Source organism: Bos taurus, chromosome 29 (assembly GCF_002263795.3).
Source record: "Bos taurus isolate L1 Dominette 01449 registration number 42190680 breed Hereford chromosome 29, ARS-UCD2.0, whole genome shotgun sequence".
In the NCBI taxonomy this organism is placed as follows: domain Eukaryota; kingdom Metazoa; phylum Chordata; class Mammalia; order Artiodactyla; family Bovidae; genus Bos; species Bos taurus.
In genome coordinates this window covers 104,349-114,762 of record NC_037356.1, presented here as the reverse complement: position 1 = coordinate 114,762, position 10,414 = coordinate 104,349, and the positions used below count along the sequence as shown (strand labels likewise).

The 10,414-nt window shown below is 35.5% G+C and overlaps 1 long non-coding RNA gene across 1 annotated transcript; it reads left to right on the top strand.

Annotated features, from left to right (window-relative positions):
- The first annotated feature begins 610 nt into the window (after positions 1-610).
- On the top strand, positions 611-7,988 carry LOC132344234 (uncharacterized). The gene is made up of 4 exons (XR_009493411.1): positions 611-705; positions 2,258-2,387; positions 2,494-2,647; positions 7,661-7,988. It is a non-coding gene; the product is annotated as an uncharacterized lncRNA (long non-coding RNA).
- Positions 7,989-10,414: the final 2,426 nt, after the last annotated feature.

Here is a 10,414-nt window from a genome sequence, read left to right as displayed (position 1 = left end):
ATTTTGAGTTTCCTTTGTAATCCAGATCTCTCTGTGAGATTTCTGAGAATGAATCATTTTAAATATTGTGGTTTGTTCTCTTCATTAAGAATGAACACTATGTCTGTATAGAACCATTTTTCTGAACGACTGTATTTTTCATTTGTTGGATTTTTTCTTTTTTTAAGAGTTGGGGGTTGCATGGGAATTTTTCAAAGATTATTTTAGTATGGTGTGACTTAACAAAACCTGGAATATCTTGAACCATTGATGAAAATGATTTTAGAGCATCTTTAGAAAGTAAAATGTAAATATAGGCAGTGTTTAAAAAAACTTTCATTAACATTTAATATTTTCTGTGTAAAAGTCTCTATTTTTAACAAATAAATGCTGGCAATTTAAATTCCACAAAAATGATGAAATGAAAATCATTTTAAGTTGGTTTAGGAAAAGTCATCAATTTTGAAATCTGTTATTGGCATCAATCAGGTTTAAAAACTGTGTTTACTATAAATTCATATTAACTTGTGAACTCATGAGAAATAATATTTTTAAGAAAGTATATAAGTCTCTCTAGGTGTTTAAAATAATTTTCTTAAATTTTTTTTCTAAGTCTGAGGATGAAAAGGAACAATTAAAGAAATACATTGAATTAAAATAATCTCTGGAAAATAGCTTGGACCAAGAAAAGAAGAAAAACAATGAGTTAGAAAAAGAGATTACTGGGTAAGATTTTAATATTTATGATAATCTCAACTACTAATAAATATAATTTTATTTTATTTAAAACCTTAGACACAAATTCATTTTATGTGCATTTTCATAATTAAACACATTATCCTATTTCAAAGTTTACTGTGGAAAGTCAGCCACAATCTGAAATGTTTTTGAGTGCAGCAGTGCTATACTTATCTGTAATGATTTCTAAAACAGTAACAACCATGCCTCTGCATATAGTAATGTCACTCTCTTCTTCATCATTTATGCTGAAATTTTACTTCTGCAAAGTATCTTTGTTCTTTTTGGTAATCCTACCTTCTTTTAATTATGTTCCTTCCCTTCATCATTCAAGTAATTTATTATCTAAAATCCTACCTGTGTTATTGTTGAACAACATTAAAAAGTATCTTAATTTGGCTTATATTTTCTTTTTGCCCCAAAATTTTAGTTGTAAAATGTACATACAAAAATATATGTGTAACTTAAAGAATAATAAAATTAGTGACCATGTTTTGATCAGTAAGATAAAAAAAACTGCTTCTTCTTCTTCTTCTTTTTTTTTTTTTGCTGAGTGCAGTTAAGCCTCATCATCTAAAGATGCAGCCAACCCAAGATCAAAAGTATTCAGGGAAAAAAAAAATTGAGAAAGTTCCAAAAAGCAAAACTTGGATTGGTCTCAAGCTGGCAACTATTTCCATAGTGTTTACACTGTATTTATAACTATTTACAAAGCGTTTACATTGTATTAGATAATGTAAGTGATCTAGGGATGACTGAAAATATAGGGAAGATGTCCTTAGGGAAACTTGAGCATCCATGGATTTTGTATCCACGGAGTGTTGGGGGATTTTTGAACCAGTCCTCTGTGGATGCCAAGGGATGATTATACAAAGGATTCTTCTCTGATTCTCATTAATATTTTTCTCTTTTAATTTTCTCTACATTGCTTTGCATTTTGTTAACAATGTGCTAGGCAAGATTTCTACATCTCTTAAAACAGTCTTGAAGAGACTGGTAACCCCTCTCTCTCTTCTGATTTCCTTTCTTCTAAAACTCTCAGCCTGGGTTATTTCCTGCTTAACTCAGGCTCCATTTTTTTTTTTCAATTTGAGTAAGAATCTTGTTGGTTTTTTGTATCTACTTCCTTTTCTTTTTGTAGAGGTTGTGGTCAGTAGGAACAAATGTGTCTTGTGTCTTTTCAGAAAACATTCATATATAATATCTCTTCAATTTTATTTTGAATACTGATCTCTGGTTTATAATAATATTTAATAATAAATTGATATTTCACACTAGCATGCTAAAAATTGATGTTAACTTATTTATACGAACTCATATATTACATATATCACACACAATATATTTAAATGTGATAAAAATTTTTCTTCATAATCTAAGATTAGAATTTAGTTATTATGCTTTCAAGGAATATTAAGTTTGAACAATGAGAAAGGATTATAATTTATAGATTGGTTTGTTTTATCTGATAGAACATATATCTGTTTAATTATTAAATATCTGCTTTTAAATAACTTACTCATTCTATACATTTCTACAGATTTAAGAAACTCTTAAAAATGACAAGAAGGAAGTTAAATGAATATGAACATGGAGAGCTTAATTTTCACGGAGATTTAAAAACCAGGCAAACTGAAATGGATATTCAAATTAATATGCTAATACATAAGGTAATTTTTAATCAGTTTAGAACCCCAAAATCACTTAATTTGGGGAAATAAAAATCATTCCATGCTTTGGGCAGTGAAACACAGATTTGTCTATTCATTTTTTTAGGTTGGACACCAGTAAAAAAGACAGCTTTTCCCTATATCATTTTGAGATAAAAGGACACACTCTTGACTCTCTCTGTCTTGAACCCTGGCTGGTGATCTGAAGCTGAGCAGCAAAGCATTAATGACCCCAAAGCATCTGTTGTTTTTGGTGACAGGTTTGTTGAAATCTAATGAACATACCATGCAGTTCATTCGTTTAAACTGTACACTTCAGTAACTTTATTGTGTTTAAAGAATTATACAGGCATTACCACATTAGAACATTTTCATCACCCTCCAAAGAAATCACCCTGTGCCAGTTTTTTTTTTTTTTTTTTTGCTGATCTTCCCAGCCTGAAGGAACCATGACTCCACTCCCTAACTGTGTACATGTCCCTTTTCTGGACATTTCATGTCAGTGGAATCACACCATATGGTATCTTTTGTGACTGCCTTCTTTCATTTAGCATAATATTTTCAAGGTACATCTAACATGTATCAGTATTTCCTTGCTTTTATTGCTCAATAATATTTTATTGTATGGACATACCACATTTTATTTATCCATTCATCATCTTATGGACCTTTGGGGTTGTTTCTACTTTTTGGCCAATGTCAGTAATGTTGCTGTGAACATTTATGTTTCAGTTTTGGTGTGAACATATTTTTTCATTTCTTTTGGGAATACAGTTTTGAACAGAATTGGTGTATTACACAGCAACTCTGTTTAACCTTTTGAAGACCTGCCATACTGTTTTCCAGCATGGCTGCATCATTTTATATTTTTATCCAAAGTATGTAAAATGTTCCCATTTCTATACATTCCTGTCAACACTAGTCATTACCTGTCTCTGTGAGTATAGCCATCCTAGCAAGTATGAAGTGGCATCTCGTGGTGTTCTCCTCTCTCTGAGGAGAGGACAATGCAGATTGAGTTCTAGATTAGTAACTACTCAAAGCTACTCATCTCTTTTAGAATTTTAGTAAATTGAGATGAGGTCAAAAGTCTGACTTTGGTAATTAAACTATTTCTAGTTATTTCTTACAGTTCAAATCATATGTCTCATTGCTTACTAGTCTTCATTGCTTTCAAACTTGAGCAGAAATTCTAAGGAGTCACACCTGCCTATTTGTAAGAATTTGTAATTGAAGGGAACCCTGAAAAAACTTCTTCCTGAATAGTTCTTAAGTCTTCCTTCTAGTTATATGCTTCTTCTCATCAACATTGTGATTAAAAATCTCACCTTTTATCATATTCCAGTTTATAGGAGACCGGTTTCTACCTGCATTTAAGTTATGTTTATTTTCTCTTTTTCAAAAATCTATTTTTCTGTTTTTTCCTAATCAGCTTTAAGTTCAGTGGCTTCAATAAACAACATTGGTTTCGTTCAAAATCTACACTTAGGAAAAGGTGGCCAGGATGGCTGGCTTCTCGTCCCCTCAGCTTCAGGTGGGGCAGCTCGAGGGCTGGGGGCTGGAATCGGGTGAAGGTGTGTTCATTCCCATATCTGATAGTTGGTGTCTGTGGTTGGCTTGACTTTGGTGAAGGCAGAGAAGTTAAACACCTACCCTGAACCTAGGCTCTCTTTGCAGCCTGGGCTTACTCGCAACATGGAGCCTGGTTCCCAGGTTGAGAGCCAGGCAGAAGCTCTGCTGTCTTGTCTAACCTCGCTTTGCAGTTCACACAGCATCATTTTCATCATCTTCTGTTCAATAGGAGCAAGTCACTTATACTTGGCCTATATTCTACCATTTTTTACAGAATAAAGTTTTTAAAACTAATGGGTACATTTAAAAACTAGCACAGTTACTCACTGGCCACAATTTTTTATATTCCTTCCAATGAAAAATACCCTTTTCCCTACCTGTTCCCTCACAAGTGTCAGTTGTTAACAGTGTCAGGCCCAGGCTCACTACAGGTCTTATGGTCTTCATCAGGTACAGGTGGCACATGCAGATGAAGTTTCTGAGTGTGATTTCTAGAGTGTGACCCTGTGAGCACAACCTTCTCAGTACTAAGACTTGAGAACTAAAGGGACAAGTTATCTGCCACCCACACCCCCACCATCCTGCTGAATGACTAGGCTTTCCCAATCAGAAATGGGAAACAGGAGGCACCGTATTCTATAGCAGCTCTGAGGTCCAGTTTGGTGCTGCCAGCCCTTTGATGAGGACTTTGTCCTGCCCATAAGAGTGCTTCATTTTTGCTTTACCCTCTGAGCTCTGTGTGCTGTCCTTTTCATAGGAAATGACCTCTGTTTGTAGCTGAGTCATTTTTCTTAAGCCAGCTTCCTCTTTGTTGAACTTCTAAGAAAATCCCAAAGGCCTATTCTCATTTGTATGTCTTGGTCTCTATTAGGCCAAGCACTGTTTTTTGTTTTTGTTTTTGTTTTTGCTGCAAAGTTTCTCTTTAAAGTTTTTAGTGTCCTGTGAATTGGATTGGGGTTCACGTCATTGGAGAGGATACCAAAATATTTGGTATCCTCAAATATCTCAAAAAATATCTCAAAATATTTTTTGAGAGAAGCTCTGCACCTTGGGCTTCTTGTGAAGCTTTGTAGGATGATGCCTTTAAAATTCTTATGCCCTTAAGATCTTTAAAGATATTTGAGGCACTACCTTAAGTCTTTCTAGGGTCTTAATGAAGGGTTTTACAGTCTATAGGCTTCACCTTGAAACCGTGTTTTCCTGACAGCACCCTAGATTTGATCTGAGCCCAGAAGCTGTTTCTCTCTTTTAGCATCATGTGACCACTGGACATGTGGAGATGCTGTAAAAGAGATAACAGATATTGAACCCAAATATAATTGAGCCTGGATCCTTTATATTTAATAGTCCCCCCCCTTTTTTTTTGATAGCTTATCCCTCTCATTGATGTTACTTTCAGTTGGTTTGTAGCAAGAGTCTCCTTTCCTCTGTGTTTCAGTGTCATTTTCTTCTCTTGCCTAGAAGCTGTCACCAGCAGCCTCTTTAAGGGCCATCAGGATTCAGTTTACAGTGTCATGAAGCCCTTTGGGTTTTCATTTCTTTCTCTGCATCCATTCAGATCTCACTTACCTCCATGTTGAAAGGCATTCTCACATCTTTTAGTTATTTTTAATGGCATTTTTAATATCAGTATCTGTGCCAGGTATTTACTGCCAGAAAATTGTATAATAAACCACGTCAAAGCCTAGTGCCTCAAAACAGTATTTACTTTGTTCAAAAAGTTGTGTTGGGGCAAGGCTCAGTGAGTGAGGCCAGCACGTTTCTTTTCCAATCGGCATCAGCTGGGATGTCGTGAAGGTGGGGACCAGAGTCATCTGAAGATGAGTTCATGCACATGTCTTGCAGTTGGAGCTGGCTTTTGGATGGGACATTATTTGAGGTCGGTCAGTGAGGGCACTGACAAGGTGCTCAATATGTGGTCTGGGCTTCTTCGCAGCATAGTGACTGATGCTAAGGGTAGGCTTTCCCACAGAGCAAAAGTCAGTTTCCTCAGACTCTGTCCAGTTGAAATCAGTTACTGAGGCCAGCACATATTTAAGGGGAGGGAATTTCAGAGAAAAGTGTCAAAGAACGTGTAGACAGTTTCAATACCACCACCTCCACTCACCTCGACCTACCGAGTAATCATTCTGTCTAAAGGAAAGTTCTTTGCAACTCAGTGTCACTGAAATTCATACAAATTTTGTTTGTTGTTTTGTTTGGTATGTTCTGTTCTGTGAAAAGTAACAAATGGTTACAAAAATGAGGCATTTTTTGTTGTTGTTGTTCAGAAAAATGTATGGATCATCTCACTAAGCTATTAGGAGATGAGATTTCTTTAACCTTTTGAATTATTTTCCTTTGGAATGCAGTTCAAATTAGCAAAAGTATTCATAGTTCAGAAAAAGACTTATGGGATTAGAATCCATATTTATAAGATTTATTAATGAGAGTCTTATTTTCACAATCTTCTTTTGGGAATCATTTATTAACTCAATCCTAGATAACAATACCATATCCCTCAAAATTCTTTAAAACATGGGGCATTAAGATGGGGGGAAGGAGTAAGAGACATTGTACTAAGAGGTGACTTGTAGTCATTTTATGGAGAATAAATAGAAAAGAGTGTAATATCAAGGGCAAATGTTGTGTGACAAAGATTATGACAGTGAAGAATATATTTTGTGACTCTTGATGGTTTGAACTTCTTTCTTGATTCTCTGAGTAATCCCTGGTCCTACATTCTACAATACAGATACCATTGTATCTATTTGGTCCTGGTTTGAGTTAGGCTGTGTTCAGTCCACTTGCCTCATTACCAAACAGTATTGTTTTATTCTTGCAGATTGATAATCTTACAGCAGAGCTGGAAACTGCATCTTTAAAATGTCTTCATCTGGATGCAAAAAATCAAGTTCTTTGAAAGGAGTTATTATCTATGAAAGGAATGCAAAAGAAATGTGAAAAACTAGAGAAGAATAAAAATAAGTTGGAGCAAGAAATAGTGAACCTCAGAAGTTATATAGAAATGAATATTATAGAACACAGTCAAGTAGAGCACTATAAACAGGAGATTGAAGAAAGGGCAAGACAGGATCTTGTAGAGAAATTAAAGTCAGTCAACCTATGTTTGCAGGTTAATTTGTTCATCTGTCATGTGCTTGAATTCACCTCATTGTAAATTACGTTTTGGATCTATACAGCTTATGTGTTTCCTCTACTTCCCTTAGAGCAGTTGGCTTGGCAGTTTTCTGTAAGGAAGGGGACACTTATTTCTCCCATTAAATATTTCCGTTTCCATCACAGTTATCACCAAATTGACCTATCAGAATGATTCTCACTAGAGAATCCTTTCATTTATAAGACCAATTGGAATAAAATAAGACTACTAGGAGGAAAAGAAAATATTGTGGTTTAGAACTGGTACCATCCTCTTGAATTATTTTTAAGTTGTCTTGTTCAATTTTTAAAATTTTAAGTTGATCCTCTTGTTCTTTGAATTATCAGATTATATAAGCACCACTATGGCCATAATTCCACTTTAATTTTATAATTCACGTTTAATTCACTTCACATTGACAATAATTATTTTAAACTTCTGCTCTTTTTTTTTAACCTTTAAAATTGCTTTCTGAATCACTGACTCAAAACTAAAGGGAGAAAATATAATTTTCCAGGTTAATGATTATTTTTAAAATGTTATCTTTTTAAATTTGCCTTAGAAACAAGCAGCTCTCGGGAGAACTTAGAGCAGTTACAAGAGAATAATGCTTCCATAAGAAGTCAAATGGATCTCAGAATTAAAGACTTGGAATCTGAACTCTCCAAGGTGAAAACTTTGCAAGAAGATTCTCATACAGCAGAGTTGGAAAAATATCAGCAACTCTACCTAGTAGAACTAGAAGTTAGAAAGTCATTGGAAGGTAAACTAGACAAGTAAGTCAAAACACAGAATCACAGAAAGTAAATTTAGTTCGTTAATTTGTTTCTAAAGCCTAATTTTTATAGAGCGCAGTTCATAAGATTAGTAGGAAGTGAAAGCTAACTAGATGGTCACTGCTAGAGGGCGCCCTAAGACAAACTGTTAATACTGGGTCCTTTTGGGTTTTACCACACAGAGTCGGAAATGACTGAAGTGACTTAGCAGCAGCAGCACACTGCATAAAGGCATGCTTGTGAAACTGGGGGCAATTAACACAGGAGTGAAAGACAGGATACTTCATAGAGTGTCTAGAAATAGAATGGTGACCTGACTGAGGGTGGGGGGTGTGGAGGATGTAAAGGGCAGATGGCACCCCCAGTGCCTAGTCCAAGTTTTCCCACTGTCTGAAAGCAGAGCATTCCTAGGAAGCCTTTCATAAGCTAAAACAGTGTACAGCAAAGAAGCAGGTACCCGAGGGCACATTCTGCTACTTGAAGCCTAAAATGAATATGTACAAGTGAAGCACAGGTGCTCCCATATAGGGTTCAGGGTTGTGGTGACTTGACACTGAGATGTGGGGTGTGGCTCCCAGGGAAGGAGCTCAGTCAGGCCAGTCTCCCTGCTTGGGGAGCGTGATGCCTCTTACTGTAAAACGTACACTGAACCTTTTTATATGAAATAAAAAAGTCTCTTCAAAAAAAAAATTTTTTTTTTAAATTATCAAAAAGAGATGCTGACGTAGGCCTTTCCTAGAAGTGAAGTAACATAAAGTGAACTGTGAAAAAGCACGGGATACTTGTAATTATTCCTGGGGCTGTTTTAGCTCTTTTCAATCACTCATTGACTTTCTTGTCCTCCCCTCTAGATTGTGAATCTAGATGATTCCTTAGAGCCAAAAGCTTAATTTCTCAGAAGTCGTGAGTGAAACGTGTATACAAGTGGTGAAAGCAAATGCTTGAAAGTAGCTTTGTGGGATGGGGTGTTTCTTAATCCCTGAACTGTTTCCTGGAGGCAGGTGTGTCCCAGAGGGCAGCAGATGTGACTGGGAGGCCACCTCCCTTTCTCTCTGATGCCCTTTCTCTCCTCTCCCAACTGTGTCTTGTTACTTGAAGAGCCCTAGACACATGTGTACTTCTTTAGAATAAGGTTACAACTATCATTGTTTACAGGAGGTCTGCTCTGTGTTTTCAGTGTTCAAACAGTTTATTGGGAATTCCATTTACTATATGGCAACTTTAAAAATGCAAATCATTATGTTGGTGTTTTCCATCTTCCCCAGGACTCATGAGAGGCTGGCAGTGATCAGCACCAAACTTGAGGTGGAGAAAGATCAGAACAAATCTTTACTTGGCACTCTAAGCACGAGGCCAGTCCTGGAGCCCCCTTGTGTTGGAAATTTCAATAATCCTTTAGTGCTCAATGGAAATCTTACTCCAAGAGCAAATGTAGGTTTTCCTACCTCAATTCCACACCCTCCGAATAACAGCATGGAGAATTACTTGACCAAAGTTAGTTCTATTATATTTTCTCCACTGGGTTTCAGAATTCTGATATGAATGATCCTTGTTTTTAATTTGGTGAACTTCTGAGTTGTTTATTTGACTTAATGCACATTAAGTAAAAGTCACAATTAGCTGTGCTAATAAAGGAGACTGAAATTTTATGATTTTTTTTGTCCCAGAGTTCTTGATTTTAATAATAGATACATACTAAATTATTAAATTCCTTGAAAAGCTGCATTTAAATTATACTTTAGAAATGAAATCTTATTGCCGAGTATCCAAAAGTATTCTTTCAGATGTTTCACTTCCTTTCTAATTGATTTCAGTTGGCAATGGTTCATAATCATTTCCAAGCTCTGCTGTACCCAATGAAGTTTTTCTGCCTCTAAGCATAAGTGAATCACTAGCATCTAAACACTAACCACATATGGATACTTTTTGTTTAAAGGAATCCTAGATAAATCCTTTTTATGAATTAAATAAACTTACAATACTAAACCAAAACATTAATTTCTAGTTTTAGCTTAACATTTTTTGTCATTTTCTTACATAAATTTTGTCATTTCTTACAAAAATGACATTTTTGTCATTTTCTTTAATTGCTATTTTACCTATAGCACTTTTATTTAAAATTAAAAAAAAATCTTGCTGAGCATTTGTAGAATATTTCTAGATTTGTAGTTAATTCAAACTTTTAAACATTATAAATGAAGCTCACTTTATCTCTATCTTGACATCACCTGGATGAATGGTATCTAAGATAGCAATGATGGGGAGTCTTTAAATTGCAACCAGTTTTCACTGTTCAATCAGTGTGATTAAAATACCCATTTCAGTCAGTGCACACAGGTTTATAGTTTTAATGGTGTTTTCCTGATGTTTGTGATGCATGGAAAAGTAGCCCTTGTTAAATGCAGTCTCAACCTGTTTTCTCCTTTGGCTTCTTACCATAGTAGGGGGGCAATCAAGGTTTCTTTCACAGCACTGCATCTACACTGGGTCTTAGTACTTGAGAGCTATGAAACTGGAGGACGTGCTTTAGCTGTGCAGTC